The sequence below is a fragment of the Sebastes umbrosus genome, chromosome 4 (assembly GCF_015220745.1).
Source record: "Sebastes umbrosus isolate fSebUmb1 chromosome 4, fSebUmb1.pri, whole genome shotgun sequence".
Classification (NCBI taxonomy): domain Eukaryota; kingdom Metazoa; phylum Chordata; class Actinopteri; order Perciformes; family Sebastidae; genus Sebastes; species Sebastes umbrosus.
In genome coordinates this window covers 29,086,249-29,102,231 of record NC_051272.1, presented here as the reverse complement: position 1 = coordinate 29,102,231, position 15,983 = coordinate 29,086,249, and positions in this window count along the sequence as shown.

Genomic DNA, 15,983 nt, shown 5'->3' with positions numbered 1-15,983 from the left:
AATGGGTGTTATCAGTGGTTATAAGCCTCATAGATGTGGGTCAGTCTGGTCCTGCTACATCCACTAGTAGGTTTTGTCATCTATTCACATGCTTGATCACCGAAAGAAGGAATAAAAGAAGATGACAGCGACCTCTAGTGACCGTATAATTATGACAGGAGCAAAAGCAAAACACAGTACTTTCACGCAGGAGACCATCCCGTAACCAGTGTATGTGTAGTTGTCTTTGCGATAAGTTTCACTTTCACTTTTGAAATGTAGTTATTTTTAGCCAAAACACGATCTTTTTCCCCTACTGAACTAAACAAGCTGTTTTGTTCGTGTTCAAAACGTAACGTTTCATGCAGTTTTACGTATAAGAAAGTGTTGCTTTTAAGTTTCGCTTTCACTTTTTCAATGTAGTACACATAGTAGGTCCCTACTGACCCACATCTATGGTGCTTATAGCGAGCGATAACACACATTTCATGGCCTGACAGTCAAATTGGGTGCACTGCAGCAACCTGCTTTCCACCAGTTTTGGTTAGATTATAGGCAATCTGTTTTACGCTGTTTCCAGTCTTTGTGCTAAGCTAACTGGCTGCCCACTCTAGTTTCATATTTACTGCAGAGATGAGAATGGTAACAGTCATCTGACTCGTGGCAAGAAAGTAAATAAGCTATTTCCTAAAATGTCGAACTATTCCTTTTGGATTTCAACAAATGAAATATTACTTGGGGACCATACATTGGGAACATACTTGACTTGGTTCTGATACAACTTTCACTCAATGATGTTGGAAAGTAGGGGCAGAATCTCCTTAGATGCCCTCTTCAACTTTTCCAAACTCAAACAACATAACAGACCATCTTCTAGTCATCCAGCTGCAAAAATAAAGAAAATCATAAAATATTTAAAAAGAGATGGGGAAAAGCAAAAAAAAAGGCAACAAAAAAAGAAGATGTGAAATAAAAAAAAAAGCTGCTACTGCTCTCAGTGGGTTTGGCTAGTCGCAGCTCTATTCATGTGAACAAAATCGGATGGCACAAGAAAAAAGAAAGCGGGGCGAGAGAGAGAATGTGCAAGGCTCATTTGTCGTCTATCTCAGGACTACTGATGACTCCAGCCATTACGTATCACTCTCACACGGACAGAGTGAAATTGAACTTATGGTTGCAATGTCTAAACTCTAATGATGTCAAACTCTTGATCTCCGCCTTTGTGAATAAAGTTTACATCATGTTCGACCGGGCAGTCAGTCAGGGACGCGGCAGGCCAACGAGGCGAGGGAAGAACAGAGAAAAAGAGGGGAAGGTGATTAAACGGCTGCAATTTCAAAGAGCCTGCCTTTCTTCTCATTTTTCTTTTTATGCAGCGATGCCATTCTGGTTATCTGGCAAAGCAGAGAGTGTACAACAGGATTATGGCCAACAGCTAATGAGCTATTTAGTGCTGGCAATGCTGCCAGGAGAGATGATGGTCCTGCTAGCTGCTCAATTTGTACACTCGTGTACACACAAGTATATGCATTCTGGCGGCACACACATTCATGCAATCTAAAAGCCAAGTCAAGTTCTCGAATCTGAAACAGACGTTGAGGACTTGACATGTAACGCGTGTGTAATGCCAGTGTTTGTCTTCTTTGTAATCAGTTGGCTGGAGATGATAAGGATGGGACTGGTGCTGCAGTTTGCTCTTTTTTTAATTCATCACTACGTTTGGGACTTTTGCTGGTCAGCTATAGAATATGTTTTTGTTATTGTGTTTTGGGGATATAGCGTTTCACTGGCAACTGCAGAGTGTACTTGTGTTTTATGTATGGCTGTCAATCGATTAAAGTATTTAATTACAATTAATCACATGATTGTCCATAGTTAATCACGATTAATCGCAAATTAAACGCATATTTTTTTGTATCTGTTCAGAATGTACCTTAAATGGAGATTTGTCAAGTATTTAATACTCTTATCAACATGGGAGTGGGCAAATATGATTGCTTTATGCAAATGTATGTATATATTTATTGTTGGAAGACAATTAACAACAAATAACAATGGCAAATATTATCCAGAAACCCTCACAGGTACTGCATTCAACATAAAAATATGCTCAAATCATAACATGGTAAACTGCAGCCCAACAGGCAACAACAGCTGTCAGTGTGTCAGTGTGCTGACTTGACTATGACTTGCCCAAAAGTGCATGTGATTATCATAAAATGGGCATGTCTGTAACTAAAACTAGAAAATGTGGCCATATTACAAAAGTTTGGGAACCATTGCCTCAGAGGGCACTTCTTCATGTTTTCTCCACTGGAAGGGCACCCTAGATGGCACTTCATAGGGGCATCCAAGAGGGCACTTTTGCTGCAGTTTGTCCAAACATGAAATGACTTGACTTTACTCTAAGCTAGCTAGCAATGGACTCACCAAGCATGTGTGTGGGTGTATGCTTGTGTGTTTGTGATTAGCTCAGCCTCCAGCCGATCTCTGAACTCTCTTTTTATTCCTCTCATGTCTGCACATTTATGAAGTAGATTCATAAAGCCCTGGGATTTGGGCAAAATTTGCTTTGTGTTCTGTCTGAACACACAGTAAGTCCAGTTAAATCAGGAGAGACTTAATTTGCATTTATTGACATGATGCATAATAAAGTTTAGAAATATGAATAGTCTTTGGTGATAAGACCCCATCGCAACGTCATTGATTTAGAGGGTTAGTGATGCCATGAGTAGTACAGGAACAGAGTCTAGGAGTCAAGACGCTGGTAGTGGTGGTGAACAAGATGTGGAGTTTCTGATGAGCTCAGCAGAAGGAACCCTGGGCGCTGGATGTGATGAGAGCTGGAGGTGAATGGGGTGGAGGAGGGTCGCATCGATTTTGCACTGAAATGACAACTGACAGCAGTAGAGACAGAAGAGAGAGAACGAGTTAACGCCCATGGTCAGCTGATCGAGTAGAAGCGAGAGAGCATGCAAAGTGTGAATGAATGAGAGCATAATTAGCACCTCATAATAATTTCAGTTAATTTGTGTGTAGGGTGAATTGTGTATATTAGTGTATTAGAGTAAAATACTGTTATAGCTGTTGTTGATACATGTAGGTTACACTGTTTTATTATGCCTCCGCACTAGCGACAGCCGTGGCCGGAGACATTATGTTTTCGGATTATCTGTCCCTCTTTACATACATACATATGACCATCCGTCCGTCCAGTCCATTCTTGTGAATGCGATATTTCAGGAACGCCTGCAGAGAATTCTTCAAATTTAGCACAAACGTCCACTTGGAATCAAGGATAAGCTGATTAGGTTTTGGTGGTCAAAGGTCAAGGTCATTGTGACCTCACATTCGTCCCATTCCTGTGATATCTTAAGAACGGCTTGAGTGAATTTCCTAAAATTTGGCACAAACGTCCACTTGGATTCAAGGATTTGTTTTGGTTGTCAAAGGTCAATGTCACTGTGACCGCACAAAACCCGTATTTGGCCATAACTCAAGTAATTCATATCCTAAATATAACAATTTCACACAAATGTCGAACAGGATTTTGGACCGACATGGATGTAAACTGCAACTTGACTGGTTGGCGGAGGCATACAACTGCAAGGCGGTAATTCTAGTTTATTTCTATTTTTTATTGATTTTAATTGTATGTTTTCTGCATTGAAAGCATGCATCATAAGCCAGTATCTTAAATATTTGTATGATGCTAAACTCCCCTTTTCAGGGCTTTTACATGTACTTCAGACAAATCCATGTGGTCATGATAGTGCAACTAAAAGACCTTCGCTGTGGCAGCTCAATTTAGAGATTCAGACCGATAAGGAGAGCGTATTCTCACCCAACGATCCTGCCTCATGCAGCTTTAAAATACTTCTGCTCACTCAGCAAAGCTACAGCACCACTCCAGCCTCTGTCCCTGAGCAACTTCTCTATTCCTTCTCCTAGAATTACTGTCCTAAACTTTCCCTCCAAAGCCTGGCCGGGCGTGCCAACCTGGCGTGGGCCGACCTTTGTCGACACTGATTGCTTGAGTAAGTGAGACATTTTCACGGTCACTCTGTGGCTTTACTGACCAAGGATCATAGCCATCTCTCCACCAGACCTCTGACTTCATTATCAAGCAGCGGGGGAGGGGGGGGAGGGGTCTCAGCTAACTCGGTCTCAGGAGACACACAAGCCGGCAAATCACCTCCATCTCAGTGTTTGATAATCTTTATCCTCCGCTTTTTGTTGTTCCTATCTGTCTCAGGCCTGATGCTTTCTGATCTCCTCGCTGAGCAGTGTAGGAGAAGGGCAGCAGGAGAGATACAGAGAGATGGCAGAAGGCAGTGAGAAAGATAGATGTAGGAGGAAGAGGGAGCTTGTCGTAACCACCCATTTTACGGGTTACTAAGAGAGCAGACCCCTAGATTGAAAGGGTACATTTTGCACTCTTTCCTTGTCACTCATTTGCCTCCCTCTCTAGCATTCTCTTAACCTAAACGCTCATTACCGCAGTGCCTTTTATCAACAGCACATCTGAATTTAGCTCCATGTCTGTCTCCTTTCCAATCCGACCTTATTCAGTACGCCTTTCCTGCTCCTTCTCTGCGGGTGAGGATGACAGAAGCAGAGAGTCATAGACACCCGACAGCCTTCTGTAGGCCCCTGACTCATCCCTGTTGCTCTCTGATCACAAAGGATGAACAGCAATCACCTGGAAGAGACAGAGCTTAAGTGTTCACACTCACCCTGTACTGAATTTGATAGTTGCCACAGATGTCAAGGAAGCACATCTATTCTTTTCTATGAATTGGATTTGATTATATCAAACTTTAATTCCAGATTCCTTGCAAAGCTGGAACAAATTTCAGAGGAATCTGGCGATAAAGTGTAATCAAATATATTATTTTTTTTCTCATAATGTGTTTGGTTACATTAAATTACAACTTATTCGTTCCTTGCGATGGAAAATAAATTTGAAGAAAAAAGAAGAATCTGATGGTAAAGTTAATCTTTTCTGTCCTACAGCCTGCAGTCATGCTAGCGACTCTATGCCGCCGTACTTACAGTAGCAATCCGTTCTCAAACTTCTTGTGAAATGGAAGTTTATTTTGAAAAGACATACGGTATATGCATGTAACAAGTGAATGTTGACACCAGCGGGCAACCTCTGGGTCTGAAAAGTGAAACCAATGCGGAAGTGCCTTAAGCTTGCATTCCTTCTAACAGCCAGCAGGGGGCGACTCCTCTGGTTGTAGAAAGAAGTCAGATTGTTTAGAAGTCTATGAGAAAATGAGCCTACTTCTCACTTGATTTATTACCTCAGTAAACATTGCAAACATGAGTTTATGGTCTCAGTCGCTAGTTTCAAGTCTTCTTCAATACAGCATGATGTTCATTCAGTAAATTATGGTCCCATTAAGAGTCAAATAGACCATAAAGCAGGGGATGCTTTAGGGCGGGGCTACCCTTTCACAGTGTGTTTTCAGTTCATAAAAGTTAATTCAACAGTTTGGTTGCCTAAAAATGTCTTATTCAGCGTTTGGTTGTACTTACAGTAGCTCCGCCCTTTCATGTCACTTCTGGTTGCAAAAAAAACAAGATGGTGCCGAACTTGAGGCTTCAAAACGGCACTCTTATGTTAGGTAGGTCATGTTGAGAATTAAAATTTGATATATAGCACTCAACACAAAGTAGAATAGAAGCTGATGGGAATGTCAGTTTTTTGTACAGTACAGTTTTTCGTGGACCAAAATTGGATTTGGATGAATTACATTTTTCAGCTGATGATGGAAGAAGTTAAAGGATCACCAAAGTTATTACAGTTCATTTGTCAACATGAATATCTAGCCAATAAATGTTGGGGCATTTCACTGGGAAGCACAAATGTCAACCTCAGGCACTAGAGGAAGAGTTAGAGGATGAAGTCATGAGGATTTGTCCTCTAGGAGGAGATATGAGTATCTGTTGAAAATTGTACGGTAATGTATCTAAAAGTTGTTGAGATATGTAAACCAAAGTGTTGAACTGACAGACTGACCGACCACATGGCTAATAAAATGCTTCTCATGGTTTGTATATCACATAGTAAAAATTAATGTTTTATGTGCCACTTAGTTGATGTCTAAATTATATTGTTGCAAATATTCTTATTGAATTAGCGGACTAAAGTAAAAAGTAAGTTTATAAGCCATCAAAAATCAATGCACCATTAAGAGGAACTATTTCATGTAGCACTGATGTAAACAGTGGCACAGAAATGACAAATGAAACACAAGGCCACACAGTGTTGCAGCTGTAATAGGGAAAGTGCTGCACAACACCTATTACTGTGCTATTAAGTTAAAAGTCCTTCTTGCTTCTGCTTCCGTGAGATGTTGTTAAATCATAGAGTACAGCAGGAACAGTGAGCCTGGAGCTCTTTTGGAAAATTGTTCTGTTGTGGAACAGCATTAAGTGTTGAATTGTCAATTTTCACCACCACCGGGAAATAGAATGAGCTCTAAGATAGATTTTTGTCTGATTGGCATTAACCATGTGATGCTGTTCAGTTATGTTGTTCAGAGATGCAGCCACAGAGCGGGAGATTGGGAAAAAAACAAGTGACTTTTTTAATGTTACTTATTATCTGCGTCATAATGTTAAACTTCCATACGTCACAACCAGGGGTGAAAGTAGATTGAAGTTCCTGTACTACTAGGCTACCCCAACCTTCATCGCTTGATATTCTCCTCCCACTCCCTGCTTTATGCATCCCTGAACATACCATTCAATGCCTGTGTGGTGTAGAAAGAAATTCTAAACACTTGACATCACGTATAGCAAATTATTTATTTAAATGGTGAAAGTGCTGCAGAATAATTTGTGAATGTTCACATGAATTTTACCAGTTGTGAACTCGTATTTCCGATTACTCCGACACCGCATGAATGCAGCACAAATGCTCTGTCTGGCAGTGTTAATGAAAGTGAAACAGCATGGCAACATGTGTCAACCCATCGAGCTGTGATGAGGGATATTTGATACACCACACAGTTGTACCTGCAGGCATGCATAGCCTAGTGCACAGATGCCGTTTCTATGGTTGCTACTCATAGCGTCTGCCGTTTACTCGTGGAACGCTTGTCTGCATGAGGAGCGCAGTCAGACCCCGCGGATTCAAGCGAGTACGCAGGCGGAGTGTCCCTCCTCATCGGAAAAGACTTTAATGCGTGTACAAACAGACGAGCCGAAAACATAACGTAGGTAACTAACTGTATGTGGACCTGATGTTAGCAGATGTGTTTTCTTGTTGGAAATACGATCGTGAGTAACGAGTTGTATGTTGAGTGTGTTTTAGCAGGCAGCTGCTATCCCCTCTTCTCAGTACTGCGTACAGGCACTGATTTTCTTAGTGGTACACCGTACCGGCCTACTTTCACCCCTGGTCACACCCATACGTACACCTCCGGTAAACAACACATTAACAAAGCGACTTTATTAGCCTGTGTGTCTTTCTGCCCCCTAGAGGTCAAAAAATCACTTAATACATCTTTAAGATCGCTTTACATGTCAAAAAAGTATGACACATTCATGTACACACACACACATGCTACTACTGTACAACTTTAAAGCCCATCACATCTCCATCTCCACATGCCGTACAACAGTTTTCTCAAGCATACACCACGTGGCAGTGAAGTGCATGCTGGGAGGCATCCTGAGCATAGGCGCAGTTCAGACTAGAGACGTAACCACTTAACAGATGGGTGAGTTGTACTTGCTCTCTTCTGACGTTTTTTAAACAGAAAATGCAGGTTTTATACTCTATTTACTGAAAAAGACAAAAATACAGCCAACAGTAGCCTAATTAAACTTTCAGGCTCCTCCTGTTGATCTCCCTCCAGCCTGCTGCCACCTTATTTAGTTGTTTGTAGTGAAAAGAGGAGGTATCGTATCAGATAACTGCTCATTTCAACTTCACCAATCAGCCATTCTTCGTCCATTGGAATAAGGAATAAATAAAAACAGGGCGTCTGATAAAAGTTCAGCTCAAACACGCACACAGCGCATCGTTGTTTGGCCAGTTAGTTCATTCTGGTAGAAAACAATGCAAACTGATTTCGTCACTGACGTTTGCACACATCACATTCTGTTTGGAGGGTGTAATATGTAAGCTACACACATCCCAATACCCAATACAACATAATTCCCAATACATTAGACCTCTCTGTGTTGTAAACATTACATTCCTTCTAGATTTTCTTTGTGAACCCCCTCAAAGTTCAAACTGCGCCATATTGAAATGGAGAGGAACCCCAACTGAAATGAGAAGGACCAAGTGTGAAAACCTGACCACTTCAGTCTGCCCTCAATTATGCGATAAGACCACTGCTCCGATCTGATGGGACAATACAAGCCATGAAGGGCAATGTGGCTCTTAACTCAGTTGCATTGCTTGCTTCAGATGTCGTAGACCTGGAAGCGGGAAGTTGCTGCGTCTATTCATTTCAATGGGAGCCAGGTGATAACTTTGTTGTAGCGAGGCGGCTGTGATAGCAGCAGAGGAGTGGCCACCCACGAGATCATGCACACATTTTCCCATTTGCACTGACATTTGACAAATTTCAGTTGCTTATCACTGTTTGACTCTGGTAAAGACTTGACCTTGACACTTCAAAACACGTCCTATAGCGTTCAGTGAACCTACTTATTTTACACTATTCACCACATCCTCCTCTGTTTGATGTTCTACTATTTTTCACTTCATTTTTATTGTCTAGTTTGATGCCTCCCCCACACATAGATTCACACACTCTCACGCACACACTCTTCAATCTCCCAGCCATCGCTGAAGTGCCACCATATGACTGATCTGCACGCCAACTATAATCTTCCCTCCTCTCTTTCTCAACTGAAGGATCTCTCATTCACTCCCTTTTCAAGTTATTTTTCTTCCTCCAGATGGAAAATCACCTGCTTTTCTGGAAAAGATAATAGGATAGCTGCTGGCAGCAGTGCACCTTGCTGGGTACAAAATTCTCCCAAATGGCTCTGCATTGAGTTAAGTTCTAACATGTTTAACAAGGCTTGAAATGGACAACATTATAGCGTGAGATATGGTTTACACCGATGTTTACAGATTACAGATTTACAGATAATTGTTCCATCTTCCAACATCCCTTATCCCACTGAAGACAATAATGTGTTTACGATGTACATTATTTTAGATGCAACTTTAAAAAATTGGAGACAGCATTGGTCGTGTGTTCAAATACCTCAAATGACTTCTCCTACATTTTCCTGACAACGATCTCTTGTCGCTGTGCGAATAATGACTCCCCTCTTGTGGAAGTAGCATGACATTGTTAAAATACAACAAAACCTCTTATGGATGAGGTGGATGTATGAGTCTAAAAACCTTGTGACTTTGACACTGACTGCTGTCATCATGACTGCTGTTTGCATCCTGTTTTCTACAAACTTTCTCAATATTGGTTTCTTTTAATCACAACCATGACCATGTTTTTGTGCCTAAACCTAATCAAACCTTGATAATAGCAGTGGAAAACAGTCACCAATCATTTCTGTAACAGTCATTTTTAACAGTTTTGGAAGGCACTGACGAATTACATTTGCTTATTAGCACATATGGAAGTGTCATTATTTTTGCAGGTGTTTTGGTCATATGGAACGCCAACATGGCAACACGGAAACGTCTCACGGGAAGGCATATAAATAACACAACATTACACGAACATTCCGCATGTCATGAGGACGCATTTTAGGCTCTTCGCATGTCATTTGCACGCTGCTTTTCGCTTGTCATTTGTCCTGTGTATGAGGGGCAATGTAAAAGTAAGGAGACCAAAACCAAAAAAGCAACAAAAATTTGCAGCATACAGTACTTGTCATGTGCTTGAGCCTTTAAGCCAAAAGAACCAAACACAGACAAGTGATTGAGATGTCTCCATTTATATAATTGTCCTCATTATTTTCTGATTGATCTGATATTAAACATTCCGATTTGGCGTTTTCAGTAGTTCAATATCTTGTATGTGCAGCTGGTAGACTTTAGAGCCTATTCCAAATATTTCTGTGAAGATAGGTTGCCCTTATTAAGCAAGCATAACAAAATAAGACTCATTACACTCAGAGAGATTATTGAGGAATAAGTGAAACTAAATTCAAGAAAAAGGTCATAATATAGGATGTAAACATGGTCCAGATTCCCCAACACTGAATGACTATTAGGTCAACCGGGTAAGAGAATACGAGAAAGCTGTTCTGCGTGATGCAAAATGGCAGAAAAGTGCAGTGTGTGCACATATAGATTTAAGTAAAGGTATAAGAGGAAACCTAACAACTCTCAGCGGTACAGTCTAGAAGTTACTGGCCAACGTGTTACATTGCTTGTTACTGTGTTTCTCCCCTGTAATTGTTCGGATCCAATTTAGTCACAAGTCCAGCCTGCAAAACCAGTGTCTTGGAATGATCTCTGTATCTTTACTTGTCACACACACACACACACACTGAAGGTATTTTACTGGGAGGGTAGCAGAGGAAGTGACCGACTAACAAAACCCTGGCTTGGCGCTCTATTATTTTTACAGCTCTCATAACCCTTACACCACAGAGCCATCATTCCAGGTTAGATCCCCCATTAACAGCTGTGACATCAAAAATGTCATCCTCTGTGATATCATAACCCCGCCACTATAAAGGTTTACAACCCACCGAATTCAGGTCATGTTTAATGATAACATAGTAGAGAAAAGGGAGGGGGGGGAGAGGACGTAGATTTAAATAAATCGATGAAAAGTCTGTCTTCGGTGCGCTACGGTGTGTTTTGTGAGCAATCTGTTGGAACCAGCGCTGCAGTTTTGACAGCAGCCGGTGGAAGCTGTGGTTTTTGATCTTCACTGTGAGGGTGATACGGCGCCGCTGCCAAATTGGTTCCCTCGCACGGTCGCGTCTTGCCAACTGTAGTCGCGGCTGACAGCAGTCCTCTAAGTGCCCGCACGGAGACCATTTCCTAGTCGTGTAGTGGATCCTGTTGTTCCAATATAGATTACTATACACCCACAGCCCATCTCTCTGCATAAACACTGATACAGTGGAGTCATTCGGAGGGCTGAGTTAGTACAGCTGATTGATAAAAAAATATATATATGTAGGCTTGTGTGTAACAATAACCCTGTTTTTGTTTGCAAATTCAAAAGATGCAGAATAGACTCTTCTACTTGTGAATTCAGGATTTGGCGAACTTGATGTAAATTACTGAAAGTTGAATTAGAAGAAGGGAGGGAGGGGGGGGGTAATTGGTGGTCAGGAATGAATGAACCACCTCCCACACACACACACACACACATGCATGCATGCATTAACCTGACAGCAGAGAGAAGCATTCGGGCCTGACCTCCAGCGGCCAGCCCTCTAACCCACGGGCTAATTATAAACCTCATTATGTTCTCTCAGTCCTGCTCCCTCATCACATTAATTCTGCTGTGTGCTCGGACGGACTGCGGACTGATGTCGAGAGGCACAGCAGAACAGAGACGAGCCCTGTCTATATGCACGACGTACATTTTAACGATCTTTATTTTACCACGATTTATTCTTTGGATTGTTGCACTAAATGTTTATAGTCATACTGTATGTTTCCAACTCAGAGGACAAACATTATCAAGCAAAAAAACATCAGTTGGAAGAACGGGTTTGACGTTTGTTTAGCATATTTTATGCAAGTCGAAGGAAAACATTTGATTATGGGATTGTGTGATGAGATTACATAGATACAGACTGGACAGACAGGAAGGCACGAGTAATAAAACAGCATGAAGCCACTAAACATCAGTAGAACAATGTAGAAACATGCAGCACTGATTAAAAAACACAATATAGATAACCAGCCTGCAGGCTCTGCATACAGTATAATGTAACGCCACCTCCATATTATGTGTCTCTCACACACATATGCACACATAATAAATAACAGACTAGGAAACAGCTGTGTGTTGTTTGAATGCAGCTCCAGTTGAATGGCATATGTTTTGGAATCTAAGCTGTGCGGCCCAATCATCTTGGTATTGCCGATTCGGCTCCATGGTCAGGGGAGGTAAATACTACATTACACCAACAACAAACACAGATGATCAACTGCTGTTTTAATCATCTTCATCTAACAATCTCCAGGTGTACGATGCAGTTATCTGATCTATTAAAAGCAAAGAGTCGGTTCATCCAAATGATAAAAACATTCATCCTCCCACTTCCTCTTCGTGGTATCTAGCCAGGGCATCTGGTTTCTATTTTATCTGCAGAGGTTTTGCGATATCCATCTCTGAGATCTCTGCTACCACCCTAATACAAAGTACGTACAAAGAATTTAGTTGTGCTCAATGTATTAAAAATGTATTTTTTTTTTAAGAAATGCACTTAACATTTGAAAAACTCAACAGCACCTTGTTTTTTACAGAAACAATGTACCTGTTACTCTGGATAAAGATTGTCCCATAATCTCATTTCAATACTAAAGTAAAGTCAAACATTCAAAAATCAAGACATCCATAATGTTGGGCCCCTCAAAGAAACTATGCAATTAAAGATACCATATTAAAGCAGCAGTAGGCAGTATATTTTTGGCATCATTGGGCAAAAACTCCATAATAGCCTTTCAGCATATTGTAATTCAAGTGTTCTGAGAGAAAACTAGACTTCTGCACCTCCTCATGGCTCTGTTTTCAGGCTTTAGAAAATCTAGCTCGTGACGTGAGACTTTGACCAATCACAGGTCATTTCAGAGAGAGTACGTTCCTATTGGCTGTGCTCTGGTCATGTGACCGGTACTTGACAGATCCCAGATCAGCTCTGACTGCTTGTTTTCCTCCGGTCTGTGAAATCTTGCAGATGCCTTTAGGAGCACCGGAGGACACAGAGGCACAGATTACCTGTTTCATGTACTACTGTCAGGATATAGCAACCGTTTTATAAAAATAACTTTTTTAATCATATTTGCTCCATTCTCACCTACTTCAGCTTTAAGGACCTGAGTTTGAGCCCGATCTGCCGGTATGGGTCATTTCAGTCTGTGGTTTGCATGATCTTTCTATGCTCACATTGGTTTCATCTCACATCTCACGTATCCTCATACAACGGTTCATATGATATCCTACAAAACGATATTCCTTTCGTTCATTGAGTTTTCCTACAAATGTCCAGCAACAGGTGTCAATTTCCACTCATTACATGCATACAGTCTTCAAATTAAACCGTCTAATTCCGTCTTCACCGGAAAAACCTTGTTTAGGTTTAGGCAACAAAATTACTTAGTTAGGTTTAAGAAAAGATTGTGGAAGTGGCATTACTTAAACCTACAGTAAGTTGCCTAAGTTATGTGACAAATAAGTCAACGTTTGGGTTAAATACAGAAGTGGCGTAACTTAGGTGCGGAAGCCACGTGACTCACACAGGATAACACTGGTCTACTGAGTGAATGTCTGTGTTTTCTGGGGTTTTTTTACCCACCCATCCACCCCGACCTTCTCCTCTTTGCCACTCTTTATACTTACTGGTTCACGATTATGTGGATTACATACAAATAGATTTTGTGGGATGTATTTGAATTACAGTGCATTACTGTTTGTAGGTAGGCTATAGCTAGAACGGTGTATGCAGGGTCGGCGGAGCATTAACCTTTAAAAACCTTTATTAAGTGTATAATCAACATTATTATGGTGCATGAAAGAAATAAACGGCAAAGAGGCGTATTACATACTGTCACTTATGCATACAGGTGAGCCCGCACGCATACACATGCTATTACGTCCACCGAAACAGAGGTTGTAAACTAAGATGCACAGCGGGAAATCCGTTAAATGTTTTGCATCTAATAAACCTATACACTGGGCCACCTTCACTTTATCATGAAAGAAATAAACTATGACAGAGAGGCACAGGCGCTCATCTACATAGTGTCACTTGTTATGGCAAAGGCGCGCACACACTCCCACACATGCTATACATCCACAAAACCAGAGGTTATAAACTGCGAGAAATCTGTTAAATGTTTGCATTAATAGAGCTATAACATTGGGCCACTTTCACCGGTTACACAACTAATTAAAGGATAAAAAACATCTTTAAGCCACATCAAGAAGCGGTATGAAATTACAACCAGAAAAGTAGCCACAATTACAAACGTGCAAATAATACCACTCACAGTGCCTACTACAAAGCAGGAGAGACGTTTCATCAAGGTGCATAAGTGGATTTATGAACTCACCACTAGAACAGCTTGGGTCTCCCTGACTGTGAATGCAGAATCTCCTCAACACAACTTCTTTCCATTAGTTTCGCAATTTTCGAGTGAGATCATGCCCATCGGCTGGTCTTACAATGCGGGTATGGTAGTTGTTGTTAATTGGCCAGGGAGGGGGGTGTTGTACACGCTAGTACAATAAGAATTTGTTTCCTAAATGCAAACTACCACTGTTTTGTGCTTTATTTTGCATTGCAGTGTTAAGTCCTTCCATTACCAAACTGTATGACTTAATTTTACGTATAGCTGTTAAAGTATTTGAGTTTAGTTTTTTTGTCAGGAGAGATTAAACTGTGGGAGCACAGTGACCTTTTTAGAGGGCCCGCCCCTAACGCCTATACTTGGTGTATGATAACAGCCTGTCCAAAGACATGCCGGTTAGACTATAGTTGGAAACTGTAAATTACCTGTAGGTCTGTTTATCTGCATATGTGTGATAGACGGGTGACCTGTGGAGGTTATAGCTTGTCTCTCACCCTATATGTATATGTATAATGGGATACACTGCAGCCTCCCACAACCTGTAACAGCATAAAGAATGGACGGATAGATGGATATTAATGACTATGACGTTGATGGGGTTGATAATGATAATGATAATGATCATTGAAGAATCTAAACTTGGAACCGGAGAGCTTTAATGTTTCCTCAAGGTAACGATTATTTTAATAATGTACTATAGTACTTTTAATGCATATATGTAGAGTGATAGGAGCGGAGTGTCCTCCATGGCTTGTGATTAGAAAAGTTTTACTTCATTTGTGTTGCTTTAAAGAGTCTGAACCTACAGTCTGATGAAAGTTAAGGCCAAAACATGTCAGTGGAAAGTTTGATTGATTGATTTGTTTATTTGAGTGTCCTGCACCATTTGGTGCCCAGCCCATATGGAAAACAACAAAGAACAAGCTGAGGCTACAATTAAACAGATTTCTGCAGTTTCTGCATATTTATTGAGTGTCTTGCTGCTCTGGAAATCATAAATTGTGTAACCTTCCCCAGTAAGATAACCTGATAAAGGATTTTTAATTACGGCTGCTAATATCCGTGCTATAAAACCATTCATACACTATAATCAATAGTCATTTGTTCCGGTAATCACTGCCCCTCACAGTCACAGGTAAATGATGTTGCAATTTAACATAATAAGACCCATCTCGGCTTGTTAGTGAAATGTCAGAACAGAATTAAAACTGTCCTCTGGACTGCTATTATGAAGTCAAAGATGTTTTGCCATTTTTACCGCTTGTCTTCTTCACTGCTGGCATCCAGCGGGAAAACTCTAATTATCTCTGTAGAGATTTGAAGCCTCCATGGTGGAAGTTGTGTTTGAGGACACCTACTCAGAAGGCACTTTAGTTTTTGTGTTTTTGTGTAACATCACATCTCCTCAGTGATGCTGCTTCCTTGCACTTGGCCTCAATCTGGATGTGTTGAATAAATACAGAAGTAGCATGTAGTCTGAACAAGTGGTGTCAGAAGCTGTGTTTCCATTCACATATTTTGATTTGCATTTTGAAGTATTGCATTAGAAAAAAATTATGGAAATTTAAAAAGAAAATGATAAAACTTGCAAAAAATGGATTGTGGATTGAAAAAATGAATGGCTGAATGGATTACGGATACGGAAAACTGGATATTCCCATAACTTGCGAATGCTTTTCTTTGTTTCTGGACAGCACAAAACATGGCCAAACTAGCTGACATGAAGAACAATTAA